Source organism: Canis lupus, chromosome 27, assembly GCF_048164855.1.
Source record: "Canis lupus baileyi chromosome 27, mCanLup2.hap1, whole genome shotgun sequence".
Classification (NCBI taxonomy): Eukaryota; Metazoa; Chordata; class Mammalia; order Carnivora; family Canidae; genus Canis; species Canis lupus.
Window position 1 is genome coordinate 11081376 of NC_132864.1, and position 18829 is coordinate 11100204.

At 40.9% G+C, this 18829-nt stretch overlaps 1 protein-coding gene and 1 long non-coding RNA gene across 4 annotated transcripts in view; one reads left to right on the forward strand and one right to left on the reverse strand.

Annotated features, from left to right (window-relative positions):
- TMEM132B (transmembrane protein 132B) overlaps positions 1 to 18829 on the reverse strand; it is a 371275-nt gene that overhangs the window by 132917 nt on the left and 219529 nt on the right. The window lies entirely within an intron of this gene.
- On the forward strand, positions 4145 to 10808 carry LOC140619175 (uncharacterized). Its single transcript, XR_012019103.1, has 3 exons — positions 4145 to 4229; positions 9257 to 9424; positions 10245 to 10808. It is a non-coding gene; the product is annotated as an uncharacterized lncRNA (long non-coding RNA).

The following is an 18829-nucleotide window of genomic DNA, read 5'->3' on the forward strand; positions in this document are numbered from 1 at the left end:
TAGATGTCCCTCTAGGAGGCTGGATTCAGCAGAAAGACCATTGAGCAACTGATCTGACAAAATCACAGTAACATATGGAGGGTGGTCCTCACTGGAATTGAGACTAGGAGCCAGAGTCTCTCCATCCAGCTGAGACTCCCTCAGACTCTTTCCTGCTAACTCTTGAGCAGCTCATCAAGTTGCATGAGACACTGTCACTGAGCAGCTCATTTCTAGATACCATCTAGACCTACAAAGGTGTCATGTATCTACATTACAGGAGTTAGTGTCTTATCTGCTAAAGTATTTATTTGGTAGCTGCCTTGTTCTCCTAACTGACTTCATCAATTAAAATAATAACACTAGATAAAAGTGCCAGCACTTTTCAGCACATTTCATCATACCTTGTTGAAAATAATAGGTAAATTACAATATTAAATTGCATATTATTTTCAGACAATTTCTGGTCATCGAGAAAGGAGTAAGACATGTGACTCTGTAAGAGGTTTCTGCAGAAGAATTTTCTCATTCCTCTGCTACATTCCTATCAACTGGCCAGTAATAACATGAAACCAGGAGGGATAATACAGGGCAATCCCGAGATTGAATTTCACTTAGTGAGGACACAGTCCGTGAAGCAAAGGGCCGAGAGAAGGGGGAGACTTAACACATAATGAATAGGAAGGCACTGAGGACAAATGCTAACCCGACATAAGGACACAAAAATTGAATCCAAAATGGTAACAGAGCAGAGATGACGCAAGCTACTCTGGAAAACCTGTGGGACACAGTTTGAAATGCATGGCACGTGAATCTCTGAATTTAAGAGCTGGATGACACTTTAAGGAACCCACCTGCAGGGCTGTAAACTGGCTCCTTCCTTTGCCTGAATAGCTCTTCTTCCAAATTCTGCAGATATGGCTCCTTTTCTTTATTTAGCTTTCTGATATCACCATTCTCCAAGGTCACATTCTCAGAGAGGAGGTTCCTGGTGCCCCTCCCTCAAACAGCCTGTCCTACACCCACTGTCTCAATTACATTTTAATTTGTGTCACAGAATGATCACTCACCTAAATGATCTCATTTATTCACTTATGTGCTTATTGTCTGTCTTTTCCACTGTCTCTTCCTGGTGATGAGGAATCCTGTCTAATCCTGTTTTTTGTTCTTTCTAGTACCTACAACAGTCCCTGGCACACAGGAGCTACTCAGGTAATATATGAATACAAGAATGAGCCCACTTAAGGGTACCTGGGGGACTCAGTCAGTTAAACATCAGCCTTCAACTCAGGTTATGATTTCAGGGTCCCAGGATCAAGTTCCACATTGGGCTCCCTGCTCAGTGGGGAGTCTGCTTCTCCCTCTCCCTCTGCCTCTTCTCCCCACTGTGTTGTCTCACTCACTGTTTGATCTTTCTCAAATAAATACAAATAAAATCTTTTTTTAAAAAAAGAAAGAATCCACTTATTTTACATACGAGTAAACTGAGGCCCATAAATGCTAGATAACTTATCCAAAGCCACCCAGCTACCTAGTGGCAGAGCTAGGACTCAAACACTTGACAAACACTTGACAAACTCAAACACTTGACAGTTGGCGGGCTCAGTCCTCAGGAGTCCTGGACAAGGTCCTGGCACTTGGGATCCTTGAGATCCCTGATGCTGGGATTTAACTGAATGCTGACTTGCAGATGCACAAAGATGGCAAAGGTGACCTATTTTTACACAGTCAGGTTTTGAAAGCCAGGAAGAGATTAACATTAAGGCTTTTCTAAAACACAAGTATTTCACCTACAAAAGATAGTCTGGAAATATTCCTCTTCCATAAATGACACTAGCAAATTAGAAAATAATTTCAAACCAAAAGGCACTGCAGAGTGTAGCCAATAAAAGTGAGCAAAGTGTCATTAATGAGCTACAGTGACATGGAGACACAATTCTCTTTCACAGCAAAACTACTGTAATTAAGCCAAAGCGTGTCTGCATTATTTAGCAAAATAAATAATTAGCCTATGCTCTTGAAGCTGACTGCTAATTTCAGTATTAGGCTAATTCTCCTGCAGTCTGATCTGGAAATCAATTCTAGAACTCATGCTTGGGGCAACTCAGTTAACTTGCATACAGCAATTATAGTGAATACCAAAGTTGCCTGATGCACTTCAGACCATACAATACAAATGATGGCTAATCAATGTTCAGACTCGTTTTGATTAAGGACATCAGAGAGGGGAGCCATGGCTACTTTCTACCCATCCCCCAATCCTGAAGCTAAAGAGACAGGTGGCCTAGTCCAAAGCAGACATTTGACATTCTGAACCAAGTCAGAGAGGCCAAGAGAGTCCAAGCAGTCACCTCTTATCTGATAGCTATTAGAGGCTCACTGATGCCCTGCTCCCAGCAGAAGTGGATCCTGGCTGAGAAGGATTTCAGCTGCTCTCAAGTTGATATTCTTTATCATTTGCATCAGGTCAATCTTTTAAATAGATATTAACCTCAACTTTCCTGGACCATGGAGGAAAAGAGAACATTGTTCTCCATGACCATCCACCAATTCTATTCCCCCAGCAAAGAGAAGCTGGAGGTGAGTTGTCACTCCAGAGCCTCCTTTCAAACCAGAGAGTCGAGACTTCAAGGACTCTACCGTGAAGTGACTGGATTCTCCTCAAATGCACAGTTATGGATTTCCAAAGACAATCAGTTCAGGCAATCACAATCATAAATTGAGAAAATGGGCCAAAATAAAATTGATTTTGCAAATCAAAAATGTGAGAAGATCAGCACAAAGAGAAGGAAATCTATAAATACCTAACGGTGTTGATCTTAGAAAAGGAAGAAGGAAATTAATCCGGAAGTGCATATCACACTCTGAACATACCCCATTACTATCCTGTCCTATTGTGGAAATAAAAGGATGTAGCAGTTTGGACCATAGCCTGGGTTTTCAAGGGATACCCAGGCAACAGAGGATTATGAATATTGCACTTTAAAAATATCCTGCCACTAATGAAAACCCATTTGCCTTACAAGTAGGATTTGAATAAAGTAGTCTGGGTCAGGAGAGAATTGGAAGTGTCATCAAGTAGAAGCTTTATTTAGCTCAGAGGAAGAAGTTTAATTGCCTTTAGTGTACTTAATATTTAGGAAACTGATTCTTACCCTGCAACCTATAAGGCAGTTGGAACAGCTGGAACATTATACCATGAATACTAAGATTGAAAGTCTCAGCATCATGGGACCAGTTAGAGTCCTAGAGGGAAGCTGCATTCGGGGTCCCAAAATCCATCCCTAAGCTTAGCTAGTCAGCTAATTTACATGGGCCTTTAGGTCTTGGGCATGAGGCTTTGTGGATGGTTTACCAACAATAACATTTGCCAACATAATTGTATAGACCAAAAGTTCACAGGTGGCTAACTGTGAATCAGCTGAGTTTCCTTCCAGAATAAAGAACCAAATTTTCTTGGTGGCAATCATCCTTAGAAAATTCATAGAAACTTTTTTATTAATAAGTCTTTATAGAAACTTAATCCATGCTGGTATTAATGTCAACATCCAATCTGTTTAATGAGCACATGGAAACAATATCCATATCCCCAAACCCAACCACCCTTCCCTTGGGTTATACCTACTTATCATTGTTTAGGTCCTGGTTTGGTGTCACATCTTCAGGAAAGTCATGTCTGACCTCCCAGATTGTACCAGACCTCCCTGTTTTACACTCAAATTTCCTAATATCTCTCCTTCACATCATTTCTCATAATTATACTTAATTGGGTAACTCTTTAAGATCCAGCTTCACTGCCAGACTCATCACACACTGTCTTACTCTCTCTGTTTAGCATAGTACTCCACAACCCAGCACATCACACAGTGAATAAAAACAAAATTATTTATGTATTTATTTACTTGAATGAAAAGATGAATCAGTGTCTAAGAATAAAACTGGTTAAGAGTTCAGATTTACAAATTCTAAATGCTTAATTTTCTAATTTATTTGGAGATCTAAGTACAGTGAACACACATGATTTCAGTCAACCTAGTATCTGTTTCCTTTTTTCTGGTAACAATAGATCAATTTTATTTGACAAAAAATCCACTCCACACCTTTCTCCATGTGGCTCAGATGGAGCTCATATTATCGGAAATTCCACAGTTGTCATGGGACCCAAGCCAGGCCAATCAGTGTATTCTATTCCACTGTCCCAGTGATCGTTTCAGAGATGGGCACATTGACTCAGGTGGGGCCAGTGAAGTGTAAGTGGCAATTTTTGTTGTGGTCACTGAGAAAGAAAAGGACTCTTTGTGAGTAGATTGCCCTATCAATAGGGTAAAGATCTAGAGCCAATGAGGACCGTCTTGTCACCCCAAAGGAAGTTAACATAGCCAACACAAAGCCAAAAGATGGAGACACAGAGTCTTGAGGATATTATCATAGCACCTAGATCTAGTTGTGCCTGATGTCACATGTCCCCTTGGATTTTATTTTGTGAGCTAATTAATATCCTTTATGTATTAAGCCAATTCCATTGGGCACCTCCTGTTTGAGGAGAGTCTTGATTAAAATACCAGTGAAGCTAGGGACCATGAGACCAGTGTATTTTCAATCAAATCACCTCACGTGTACAATAATGGCAAAATGAATGTAAAATCCAGCCAAAGAAGGTATCTCAGAAGAGGATGGAACTGGGCTGGGCCCTGAAGGTGGGGGAGGTCCAGAAGGGCAGACAGAGGAGGAGGCTTCTCTGGAAGCAAGAACAGCACAGAGAAAAGCATGGGATTGAGGCATGAGGAAGGGGCAGGGAGCCACTGCCCAACTTGGGGAGGAGACCACCAATGGAGTAAGGTGTGGTGTATGCAGCAGAGCAGCAAGAAAATACCCTGAATGTAGGATGAGATTTGAGGCTCCAGAGAGAAAAAACACCATAGGATCCAAAGCACCTTCCGCAAATGACAGGAGAGGGCCACTTATGGGCAATTCTCTGGACAAAGCCTACAAACTTGTATGAAGATGTGCTGCCCTTCATGGGGTTCTTTAAGTGTCAATAGTTGAAAATTGAAATACTTTACATCAACTTCCAACATCTGGATTTCGCACAACCAGTGGGAGATCTTGTGGCCCCAGGGCACACATTCCTATGTGGCAACCACAGGCTAACACAGACAGACAGCATCTCTTGGTGAGACGGGGCGCATCCCTGCAGCCCACCGCCCCTCCCCCATTGTGTTACATGGCCCCCTGCCTACCTCCACGTCATCAACCTGGCCACATAAGCATGTACTCGTGTGGCTCTGAGGGAGAGGAACCTCCTTCTATCAGACTCACAGGCTCTGTTTCTGTCTGAATTCTCAGAATCCACAGCCCCATTTAAAGAAGATCCCACTTTCACCAAATTGGATGTTGACAACGCCTCCGCCAGGGAGCTTTCTGATCTGATTTTGATATTATTTCTCACTAAGATCACCTTCCTTGCCACCTTTATTATTCAAATGGTTAAGAAAACCCTTTGCAATAAGCAGACTCATAACTCAGATTGTTCTACTGGGGACAGACCCACACTCCTTCCCTTTGTTTCATTAATGGAAAACAGGGGATGCGGGAAAATATGAAGGTGAAGATAACTTCCAGAGAGGAGTGGAATCTTAAAGCACTTTGCAAAACTTTCTAAATAAACATGATGTTCCATAATCTTCAAAAAGAGCAGAATTTAAAAAGATTACGAAGGATGGCCAATTATTAGATTTTGTGAAAAATTTCCAGCTCCTTCCTTGTGAGTGAGCAGCCAGGTGCTAGTCCTCCCAAAAGTGGTTTCTCTTCAAAGCCAGCACCAATGACATGCACTAGTGCTACTGGCCCCAGTGATCTCAGAAGAGACTTGGTTTTATGTAATTGTATGACTCTGAGCTATGGGTTGAAACAGTGGAAAATCCCCCTGCTCAAAGAGAGGAGCACTACCATGCACTCAAACAGCTGAGCAAGACTGTTAAAGAGGAAAATGGACTGAGCTGGAGGAGCCACAATGTATTTGGTTTAATTAGAAAAATGCAGATGCCTTCTCAGCAGCTTTACAGAGATGTGCCTCGGTCAGAAAGACCCTGGAATAAGCAGACAGGATCACAGTAGGAGGCTGCAGGAATGGCCCCTAGAGGGACTTGAGCCAAGAACATGAGCTGGTGTTTCCCCAAGTATAGATGGAGGTCCCTCTGCGGGAACTAAGAAGCAGCCTTCCCAGTTATTTAGGCTTCAGCCAGCCCTCTCCCGGTTAATGAAACCACATCTGTACGGTGCCCTAGAAAGGGGTAACCAGCACAGAGTCTGAAGAGAACAAGCTGGCTCCACGCAGGGACGAGATTGATGGGGTGTTCTGAAAGGGGCCAAATGATGAGGTCCTAAGACGATGTCAATCGCATGCGAAGAGGACTGTAAACTGTATGGCCACATACTTATGTCTCTTGCCAATGTGGTCTTTGGGCACACAGAAAATCTGAGTGTTCATGAATCTTCACTGCCTCATCTGTGCCATTAGGGGTCTCACAGAAAGAAAATCAAGACAACCAGGTGACCAATGACAGGGCTTGTTCTCCCATTGGAGTGGCTTTTGTGAACAGGCCTTGTTTGTCCTCTGATTCCCAGGTCCACATAAGTCACCCTGATGCTGCTGCCCTGTGTGCCAAGGGCAGGACCCATCTCTGTCTGGACTCCAAGCCCCAGCTATCCTCAGAAGTGGGCACCGGAGACGGCTGAGCCCTTTGACCACAGGTCTCATGTCCACAGGTCTCTCTCCTGGCTCGGTGCATGCCTCGGGTTTCTACCCAGCTGGTCCCAACTGCACAGTCCCCAGCCCTGAAGGACCTGGGAGTTCTGTAGCCCTTGGCTCCCCAATCCCTGAAAGGTCTCCCCAAATCAGATGGCCCTTGCCAGCCTCCTGGGGGTATAGCCTCTTTCACTTCCTTCCCTCAGGGTCCCAGATGTGTGCTGCCTATTTTTGGTCTTCTGGCTTTTGTGGCCTTCCCCGTTTGTGGGGAGGTGGGGGACAAGTCCAGCAGTGACACCATTTCAGGAACAAGCCATGAGCTCTATTTTATTTTTTTTCTACTTTAAAATAAATACACGTGAACTAGGGCTTTTATTTCAGCCCCATCCCACGGCCCGCATTTTAAGCCATAGGGACACCTCCGCCTCCTACTCCGTTCTCTGTCTCCCACATAGAATCTGTCCCCAAGTCCTGCTGGTTCCAGCCAGACTCCTCTCTTGAATCTCTGTCCTCCTCTCTCCCACTCATTGAATCTTACTGGAGTTGCCTCATGACAGGCCTCCGCCCCCTTCTTCACACACCCCGCCCCCCCACAGAGTTTGTGTCCTGAGACACACACCAGGTCACACCACAGCTCAGTTCAAACCCCACCCCCATCCCATGCACAAAGTAGGCTTTGCACTCCACTAGGAGGACAGTCGGGTCACCACATCCACACCTGCCCATCTAGCCCAGTTCTTGCTATTCCCATTGCCCAGGTGCCTGCATGTGCTCACCTGTGCTCTTTGAATCATACTCACGGCATATGCACACCTGTGGCCTTTGTTCTGGATACTCTTCTTCCAGCCTTGTCCCAGGAGAGTCCCAGGCATCTTCATTGTCACCTGCATGATCCACTGTTCCCTCCTCTCTCTTGTCCTACCCTTGGATACATCCACATTACAACTCAGAGAGCAGGAACTGCATTTTATCCGTCATCCCCCCATCCCTGGCTCCTGCAGCAGTCCCACCCAAAGTGAATACTCACAGCTGGCTAAACTGAATAATGCTGCAAGCATCACTGGTGCTGCAGCAAGAGCTAACAGTAATTAACGAAAAGATCAGGGACCCCTATTCCAGCTCTGAGCACAGGAGACCAATTCATCCTCCACCCCAAATTCAAACCCCAAATGGCAGAACTAAATTGGCAAACGCAAGTTAGAGGAAAAAGAAAATGTTCATTCAAGCCAAGCACAATCAGGAGGAAAAAGGCAGTCTTGAGGGAGGAACTAATGAATCTCTGAGAACATGAAGAGGAGAAAGGAGGAGCTGAAGACCCATTTCACAGCTGTCTGTCCCGTGGATCAGTTTTTTGTCACTTGCTATGAGAAAATCAAGTCCCCTCTGAGCTATAAAATGTGCATGAGCTTCAGAAGGGCAGTGGAGGACGCCCCCCACAACCCCCTGCCACCCCAGAACCATCTGCAGCCGGGAGGGCAGGGGGCCCAGGGCCCAGTACAGGTGGTCTGTGTGTCTCAGGTGGGAAGTTGTAAGGGAAGTAGAAGAGACTGGGTTTTGGAGAGGGGTCTTGGCTGAGAAAGCAGAGATTTGGAGGAGGCATCAGAAAACATGTATTTTGCTAAAGAAATTGCAGATAGAACCCAGAAAGTTCAGACATAGGCTTTGGAGGGCCACAGGAATTTCTGAAGCACCTGCCACGGGCCAGCCTCTGAGGACACAAAGATGGAGAAGAACCAGTCCTCTCCTTGGAGGAGTGCACAATGATTTTAGGGGAGGACCCATGAATAAGTGTCAAGTGATGCAGTGTGGGGCCTGCATGGCTGAATGGGGCAAGAGACACGGGGCAGTGTGGAGGGTTGCACAGAGGAGCATTAACAAGGTAGCCAGTAAAACAAAAGTCTTTCTATCCATCTTCCCCTCCCAGCTGACAGCTCCACAGCAGGGGTGGGGGCAGGAACAGTTGCCCACCCCCACAATCACTGGCTCCCAGAGACCAGGTCCGGGCAATCAGATGTGTCCTCTGCAGGCCTTTCAAGACCCCAGCTCTTGGATCCTTCCCACAAGGAGACATTTTTAGACTGCTCCCTAGGAACAGTTTTAGGAGCATCAGGAAAGTGCACCATTAGGAGCACACAGCTGGCAATCAATAAATGCACATTTAGCTGATGTGGTCTGGGGCTTTATCCCAACCATCTTCTTGGGAAAGCTGTCTCATTTTTATCAATATGAAATTGGCCCCCATTTCACCTTCTATCAGTCAAATAGGCTGGGTGTGCTGAGGCAACAAATCACCCCAGAACTGAGAGTGGCTTCAAAAATAAGTTTATTTCTCATGTTGCCCGACCATCAGGGATTATCTACTCCACGGGCCTGCCACTTGTTTGTACAACCAATGGGTAACTGGAACACAGCTGTGCTCATCCATTTACTGCTTTTGTGCAAGGTCTGTAGAGCCAAAAATATTTACTATATAGCCCTTGTAGAAAAAGTGTGTCAGTCCCTGATCTATTGTATGTCATTTCATTCCAGGATCAATCACCTGGGGAGGATTCCAGAAAGTTCTTTTGTAGTGACTAAATGGTCTGGCCTGAAATTGCATGAGAATTACATGCTACTTCCACTCATGACTCATTGGCCAGAAATCTGCGTGTGGCTCCACTTAACCACAAGGGGGCTGGAGGTGCAGTCAAATTACTGGTGAGCTTCACACTGACCACACACACACCTTTAGATTCCCCCCCCCTTTTTTTTACAAGAATTCTGCAAACCCTTGAAAAGCAATCCATCCCAGGAGAACCATGTGTGAAAGCAACCATTTTCAAGAAACTCAGAAAATAGTCCAGATAGAATAAGGACACTTCCAAACTTCCAAAAAAAAAAAAGAAAAAATCATGCATACACACTTCTTTCTTTGATCAGTATTTTTTCTTATTCAAACCTCTAGGCGCCAACATATCCTTGCAAATTTCTCCCAAACCCTTTAGGAGAGTCCTCTGTGCCTTTCCAGGCTGGGCAGAATTTCAAATCTGATTTACTTTAGCTCCTGAGTACAAGTGGGGATGCCCACAAATGTCCCCAAGTGACAGGCTTTATCCTTGTCAGTGCGCATTCTTGCCTTTGAACTCAGGCCCTCAGTTTCCCAGGGAGCGGCCACCACTTGTGTTTGCTGGCACCTCACTTCCTCGCCTCCCCGATCCTCCCTCTGGAAGGGTCTTTATTTTCCCCTCCTCCCACCCCACCATCCCCACTCCTGGAATGTGCGGTGGCCTCTGCACCATAGAAGACTCGCCTCTCCCCAACCCCCAATTAGGAATCCCTCCAGAGTCCCCTTGACTCATCAATGGCTGTTTGTTGTGTTCTATTAAACTCAAACTGCTTATTTCTTCTTTTAATACATAGAGCACCTTCTGTTCAAATCGCTGGAGGGCCTTGGATGGTGACGTGTGTTTTAAGTTTTTAATGAGTCCAATTCAGTGTAGACTCATTTTAAGTTCTACATTTAAAGTTTTCTTATTAGCTTCACAGAGGGAAAAATAAAGAGTGCTGGTGCCTCACATGTAAAATTTCACCATTTCACTGAGAGATATTTCAGTTTCTATCGTGATCGAGAATAAGCATCAAAGAAGACACCACGCATACTTGCTGAAGAGAAGCAGCAGCAAAGGCAACAGGAAAGTGTTCAAATGGAATATAAACAAACTGAGGAGTTTAACAAGATCACCCAGAATGGAATGGTTTCTGTCTCCTTAAAACTATATTTATAAATGTTTTCCTAAGAGATAAATAAGCAGATTTCTGGATGACAGAAATGTTTTCTCTTTTAAGCTTTAAGCAAGATGGTTGCTATCACAACTCTATCTTTGGAAACGCCTATCTGGAAGACCTTAAATCACTGGAGAGGCCAAGTGAACTGCGGGCACTTGGTTTCAAAATAGAGCGCTCACTCCATCCCCTTCACGTGCAGTGGGGTCACTAGAAATAACCAGAGACAAATGCCCACCCGCATGTACACACCCCTAGTTTATGCAGGTACCTGCTGCATGACAACTGTTATGAACAGGTTCACGATGGAAAACTGAAAAGAGAAACAATGAATTCAACACTAACATCTTATTTTATACTTATAATTTTATTTGAGATGCCAGATTAAAGTTAGGTCATAGTGCTTTTCAGCTGTAAAGTTGCCATAATGATAAATTTGCTTGCCTGTTTCTGAAAATGGAAATTTGGCATTCACAACAGGGAACCATCAGCATAGGTGGGTCTAAGCTAGGACCCAAAAATCTCTGTTCAAATGAGCTCTACTTGAAAGCTTCATTCAGCTCTTCAGAGCCATGTGCAAAAGCAAAACAATGGTAGATTCAGCAAAGACAAGAGATGTCTTCTGTTGGGCCTGGCCCTGTTCCTGGGGTAGGGGATTAGGACCAGCTGCCCAAACAGTAATTAACAAGACAGGGACAACCTAAAAGGGCAGCGTGATTGGCTGTGGCACAGAGACAAGTGGGGCTGGCACACCCGAGCTGAGAACTCCTGCCTTCTTTGGGGTTCGGTGACAGTCACCTGCCCTCATGAACTGGCAGACTTTATGAAGTGAATGTGCATTTGGAATCTTCAAGAGTAGATTATGAGCACAGTAAGAAATAAGAAGTATTTTCCAAGTGTATTTGGTCACCCATCCTTTACGTTGTTTAATGGAAGGTCTCTAAACAGACTAATATACCGTATATGACATTTGGGAAATAACTCTGCGAGAGAAGGTTTTCAATGTTTTTTCTGCCCCTGGTTTTCAATGCATAATTTACTTTCAGGTCAAAAGTCTTAAGCAACACCAATACCAATCTTTTAAAAGATTAAATTTCATCAAGATAGAATTATAAAAATATGAGAACCGGAAAAGAATTTGGAGTTTGCAGATTAATTCTCTCATTTTGAGACAGAGGAAACTGAGGCTCAAAGGGACAAAATGTTTGTGCCTAGACAGATACATAGAAAGCTGGTTGGCAACCAAAATTCTGATCTGTTTTCCCCTGATGTTCGATCCAGGTTTCTGCACATTTCATGCTAAAGTTTACTGTCATCATTAGGAAAAAAACAAAACAAAACAAAACTAGAAAAAAGTGTGTGCTGAGAAGAAGCAACAACTTTTATAGTCTATGAAAAGGTCACCAAATGCTCTTAATTTAAAAGTGATACCATGAAATCTGAAAGTAAAATGCAAGCAGCAAGAACTCAAAATATATGAATGAACAACAAAAAATGTTTAATGTTGGATTATAAGTCACTGACATGCAAAAACACAAAAACAAACCAGGATTGTTAGGAAAATTATAGGATACAAAGTTTAAGATTTTAGTGAGCAAGATATAGTGTAGTCATAGAACATAAGATTAATAGCACGGTTACCATAAAATTTTAAACATACATAAGACAAAAGACTCCATAAAAACTAAATGGATGTGACAAATTTGGGACAATATCTGGTATATAAGTAAAGAGCTAATATCCAAAATACATAATGGACACCTATAAATCAATAAATATAAGCCCACAGCCAAATAAAATGAAAAGGGGTTTCACAGAAAAGGAAGTGCAAATGGCCAATAAATATATGAAAAGATGTTTGACATGGCTAGCAGTCACTGAAATAAAAATCAGGAAAAAAGATATTATTGTCAAAAAAAGAAGATATTATTGTCACTCACCAAACCAATTACATTTAAAAGATTTTATAATATTGAGTACTGAAAAGAATGCAGGGAAATGAAAACTCTCACACGTTGCTCATAGGATATTGATTAGTATAGCCATTTTGGAAAACAACTGGCTGCTTCAAAATATACAAACCCCATTACTTGGTATTTAATTTCCTGGAACCTTTTCTAGAAAAGCACTTTAAAAAGTTCACAAGAGACATGTACAAACACAATTAACCCACATTTTTGGAAACAGTAAGTTTGTAAACAAATTAAAGGTCCACTGATGCAGGAATGGTTAAATAAGCCGTAATCTATCCCTGTCATGGACTCTCTTACAGCAGTAAAACAATCAAGATGGGAAACCACTGCTTTCAGAAATGGTTGCCTGGATAATCCCAATCAGCAACCCTACCAAGGACAACAAGAAAACCTGATTGAAATATAAGGGTGGTTTACTGAGGGACGCCAAAAAGGTAAAGAAACATAAACATGAGAAACTACTGAACCAGAATGCAGGAAATGACAGAGGCCAAGGGAGATGAGCCTAGACATGGCTCAGGGAAGCTGAGGGGATAATACCTTTTGACACCTCACAGGGCTACAGACATATAATGAAGTCCAGAGACCACAAAGTGGCAGAAACCTAGAAAATACAGACACTTAAATTTGTTTGGGAACACCCAGGGCCATATCATGGGAATGGAAGTGAGCCAAAAATGGGCTGCCACTCAGTTTTATTTCAAATCATGTCAGTTCCTGAAAGTGTATCAAGATGATCCAAGTTTTCTCTGTTATCCCAGAATGCTTGTGCTCCTAGGTACCTGCAAAAGCAAACATAAACCCTCTTGAAGAAAGGTAACTTCAACTAAAGACTCCAATAATTTCCATGAACAGTTCCAAAAACACAATGCCTGGTATATAATGAAAAATAACCAGACACACAGGGAGACAAGGAAATATGAACTGTCAAAATATGAATATTCAAAAGAATAGACTATAAACACATACCCACAGGGAAATGTGATACTGCAGTTCTCAGGCACAGTCTTAGATTTTTAAAAACATTTTAACATTTTATTTGGAAATAATTTTAAACTTATAGAAAGTTTCAAGAATAAGAATATTATGAAGAACACCCAGATTTGCCTATTAACATTTTATCCCATATTTCATTGACATTGTTGCTTGTTCACCTTTGAACATGTGTATTCTCTCTCTCTCCCCCTCTCTCTGATTTCACATATGAAAATCAGTGTACTTCACATTAGTAATAAGTTTAAAAGAAATGTATGATGACTTCAACAAAAGCAGAAATAAAGTTTGACATAATTCAATACAATATATCCTCTCAGCAAAGTAGAAATAGAACAAAAACTCCCTCAATCTCATAAAATACATCCACACATATGCCAAAAAAAGTACAGGTAACATATATTTAATGGTTTAGAGTGAATGCTTTCTCCATAAGACCAGGAAGAAGGGAAGGTTGTCCAACATCACCACTTCTATACAACATTGTACTGGTGTTCTCAATAATAAGGTAAGAAAAAGAAATAATAAGTACTCAAAATAGAGAAGAGGTAGTAAACTGCCTTTAATAAGAGGAGGCATAACTGATGGCGATCTATATAGCAAGTTTTATGAAAACTATCAAAAGAGTTATTAGAACAACAGATTAGTAAAATCACAGAATATAACATCAGTATAAAAAATTGCATTTTTAAATTAGAATTTTAAACAAGAGTACCATTTGCAGGAGGAGCATTAAAAATACTTCAGAATAAATGCAACAAAATATTTGCAATAGCTGCATGCTAAAAATTATAAAACATTGCTGAGAAAAGATATATGTATATAAGACCTAAATAAATTGATAGCAGTAACCTATTCATAGAACATAACACTTAATAAATATTATTAAAATGTATGTTACTTCTCCTCCAAATTGATGGATTCAAAATAATTTCAGTCAAAAATCCCAGCAGGCTTTTTTTGTAAAACTTGATAAACTAATTCCAAAACATATATTGAAATACAAAAGACTTTGAATAGTAGAACAATTTTGAAACAGAAGATGAGGGCAGCCCCGGTGGCACAGCAGTTTAGCGCCGCCTGCAGCCCAGGGTGTGATCCTGGAGACCCGGGATGGAGTCCCACGTGGGGCTCCCTGCATGGGGCCTGCTTCTCCCTCTGCCTGTGTCTCTGCCTCTCTCTCTCTGTGTCTCTCATGAATAAATAAATAAAATTAAAAAAAAAAAAAAAAGAAACAGAAGATGAAATTGAAGAGCTTATATTATCTGGATTCAAGATAATTAAATTAATATGGACAAATAGACATGTAGCATGGCACCAAATAGGGAGTCCAGAAATAGACTTGAAAAAATATAGTCAGTTGATGTTCCTCAAAGGTATTAAGGTACTTCAACAAGGAAAGAATTTTTTCAACAAACGGCAAAAAAAAAAAGAAAAGGAAATAAGGAAAAAAGTAAGGATAGACAAAGAGAGAACAAAGAAAAGAAGAGAAAAAAGAACATAACCTGGACCCTTATTTCTGGCCATTTGCAAAAATAAACTCTAATTAATTCTAGGCCTAATCATTAAAGCTGTACTATAAAACCCATATAAGGAAATGTGGTACAAAATCCTTATGACTTCAGGTAGGGCAAAAAATTGATAGGATGTAAAGATCATGACCCATAAAATCAAAAATTGATATGCTATACTTCATTAAAATCTAGAGCTTTTGTTCTTCAAAAGGCATTGGAAGAAAATAAGAAGGAAAGCACAGACTAGTCGGAAATGTTTGCAAAATATGTATGTAATAAGAGATGAGTATCCAAAATATAAAACCAACTCTTACAATGTAATGATTAGAAAACAGTTGACCTGGTTCCCCCCCACCATGGATAAAAGGTTTGAAACAATGTTTCAACAAAGAAGATATATGAACGCCAAATAAGCACAAGAAAAGATGCTCAAAATATTTAGTCATTAAAGAAATACAAGATATACATGCAAGAGTGGTTAAAATTAAAGGCTGCCAATATCAAATGTTGGCAAGGATGTGGAGCATCCTTGCTACAGGACGTATAAAAGAAGTATAAATGATATAGTTGCTTTGAAAAGCAATTTGGCAGTTTTCTACAAAATTAAACATGCACTTAGAATATGCTGCAGTAATCCTAATCCTGAGGATTTAACCACGTGAAATATAAATATATCTCCACAGAAAGAATGTTTATGAATGTACATGCGAGTTTTTTTCATACTAGTATGAAACTTGAAAAAATGTAAATGTCTATGAACAGGCAAATAGATAATAAATGGTATTTATACCATAAACTTCCACTGGAAAAAAAGGAGAAGAAACAGAGTCTAACACACTCAACATCATGGAAAAATCTCAAAACATCATACTGAGCAAAAGACCCATCTTTACATCTATATTAAACTCTAGAGATGGCCAATCTAACCTACAGAGATGGAAAGCAGGTCAGTGGTTGCCTGGGAACAGGAGTGGGGGAGGTTGGCTGGGGTAATGCACAGGGAAACCATCAGTTGTCATGGCAATATCATATATCCTGCTAGTGGTACTGATTAGTAAGGGAATGCATTTGTCAAAACTCATCAAAACCTACATTTAAAACGGGTGTGTTTCATTGCGTTCAAATTATACCTCAAGAATTTTTTTTACTTTTTTAAAAAGCAGACACAGAAAGAAGAAAGATTATTACCTTGAAAGTAAAACTAGTTAGACTGACAATAACTTTTCAACACAAACAATGTAAGCCAGAAGACAATATAATGATGTATTCAAAGTGTTGAAAGAAAATAACTGCCAACTTAGATTTCTACAATCAGGGAAAATATTCTTCCACAACAAAAATGAAGGAAGGCATTTTCATTCCAACAGAAACTGGTAACATTTTACCTATACCAGACACTACTAAATAAAATGCTGAAGGAAGCAGAAGAAAAGGTGAGCCCAGATGATAGAATAGAAATGCAGGAAGCAAGGAAAAAAGTAAAGAAAATGGCAAATATGTGGGTAATATAAGTGAATACTGACTATAAAAAGATAACACTAATAGTGTATTGATCTACACAATAATAGAATATAGTATGGCACCTGGGTGGCTCAGTTGGTTAAGCATCTGCCTTCAGTTCAGGTCTAGATCCCAAGGTCCTGGGATTCAGCGCCACAACAGGCTTCCTGCTCAGCGGGGAGTCTGCTTCTCCTTCAGCCCTTCCTGCTCCCCAGCTCACACTCTCTCTCTCTCAACCTCCTCTTCCTCTCTCTTCTCTCTCCCTCTCTCTCTACCTCAAATAAATAAATAAAATCTTTTAAAAAATAATAGAATACAGTTATGGAACATGATAAATGGAATTTAAGTATTATAAGCAGTTGTTGGAAATATGTCAACATTACCAAATAATATTAGCTACTGATAAACAAATGTGATGTGTTGAATTCTACAGAGTAGCCACAAAAGAATTAAAGTGTGCAAATTCACAGCTAATTGAGAACCTTTTTTATTATTCTATCCTTTCCCTTAATCAATCCAAAAGAAAGAAAAAAAAATATGGAACAGGAATGATAAAGAGAAAACATGTAGTAAGATCACGGATTAAAACACAATAGTATCATGGATTGCGTTAAATGTTAATGAACAAAACATTCCACATAGTAAACAAGGACAGAGCAACAAAAAATGAAAATATACAAGAGACCCAATCAAAATATCAAAATATTTTAAATATGGGTTGAAGTTAAAAGTTTGAGAAATAGGCCATGTGAACAGTAACCAGAAGAAAAATGATATAATATTAATATCAAAGTAGATTTTAAGACAAAAAGCACAAAAAGGATAAAGAGGGTAATTTCATAGTGACAAAAGGTCCAAGTCACCAAGAATCCACAGACTATGGGGTAACTTAGTAAATTTTAAGTAGGGTAAAATTAAGTCCCAAATGCAACACTATAGTTCTTTGCAACTAACAGGCTGTGCCATGCTAAATGGTTCGATGACTTTATTCCTTTGTTTTTAATCATCTGTAAAACTAGATTAAAAATAACACCCATATTGATGACTTCATAAGGTTGATTATGAACGCAAATGACACACTTCATTACCAGTGAAACTGGATGACATGAATTGGGAAGGGAAAAGAAGGAGTAATTTATGAAGGGCATACCATGTAGGAAAAAATATACTAGAAGCTGTATTATTTTTTTCTGTAATCTTCCCAGCAACCCAATAAGGCAGTTATTTTTTGTATTCACTGTTTAACAAGTGAGAAACAAAAGGCCAGAAGAGGCTAAATGATTTTCCCAAAGGTTGCAAATTAGAGCCTGAATTCAAATCCAAGTTTCTTTTACTAGAAGGTTACACTTAAGTCTGGTTACTTCTTAATAAATATAAAATCAGACCTTCTAGTTAGATATTCCACAGGCCACTTTATTATATTACCTTTCTAAAGGTCTATTTTACAGTTCACATCCTTGGGCAGCCCTGGTTACACAGCGGTTTAGCGCCGCCTGCAGCCCAGGGTGTGATCCTGGAGACCTGGGATCAAGTCCCACGTAGGGCTCCCTGCATGGAACCTGCTTCTCTCTCTGCCTGTGTCTCTGCTTCTCTCTCCCTCTGTGTGTGTGTCTCTCTCTCATGAGTAAATAAATAAAATATTTTAAAAATAAATAAATAAATAAATATAAAGTTCACATCCTTAACATATAAATAGCTCCTAGAAATCAGTAAGAAAATGCCTAAAGTCATAAGAACTAAAGTTCATTGAGCTCTGACCATTTACAGACATAAAATTATCTCATAAAATCTTCATAGATCTTCATAGTAATTCTGTGATGGAAGGTAACAGTCAGGGTCCAATCAGTAATTTGAATAAGAAAATTTTAATACAAATAATTATGAACTACAATGGGAAAGAAATTATCAATATAATAATAATTTTTTAAAAATCTCAAAAGAATCTCCTAGAGCTGATGGAGAGTAAAACAACTTGACAAGGGTTGGAGAAGGCCTTCATAAGGCTGAGGTGCAGACTTTCTTAGAGAGAGCAAGGTTCCAGGCCCCAGGATATAGAGTCAGGTTGCTCAGCCCAGAGCTGGCCCACAGTCACCAGATCAGCAGGGAACACTGCAGGAGGACAGATGCTGGTGGGGAGGCACATAGTTGATCCATGTCAGGAGCCCACTCACCAGTAGGGCGGCACAAAGCCTGGGGTGCCAAATGTCTACACCAGGGGCCACAGGAGTCAGGTCTCCTAGGCACAAGAAGGCCAAGGCTAGCATGTGGGCATACAGGGGGCATTGGGAGTCCATCACCTGGCAGGGTGACACAAGACCTGCGGTGCACAGTGTCCAACGTGGGAAGGCCACAGCAAAGTG